Below are 200 nucleotides of genomic sequence, written 5' to 3'. Positions count from 1 at the left end.
GCCGATGCCAATCTAAACTCCGGATCATGCACTAAAGCAAAAATAAGTGCTTTCTCTGCGTCTTCTTGAGTTAAAAATGCCACTGCATTGCGCACGGTCTCGTCCGGTTCAACACAAGGCGAAACTGCACAATTGGTAACATGGACATTTGAATGTGTCTTGTCCTGTGTTGTCGAAGGATGCGGCTGCCGTATATTGTG

This window comes from Plasmopara halstedii (assembly GCF_900000015.1).
Source record: "Plasmopara halstedii genome assembly, contig: Scaffold_2386, whole genome shotgun sequence".
NCBI classification, from domain to species: Eukaryota; Oomycota; class Peronosporomycetes; order Peronosporales; family Peronosporaceae; genus Plasmopara; species Plasmopara halstedii.
The sequence above is the reverse complement of the archived record's forward strand: the minus strand, read 5'-3'. Positions refer to the sequence as shown.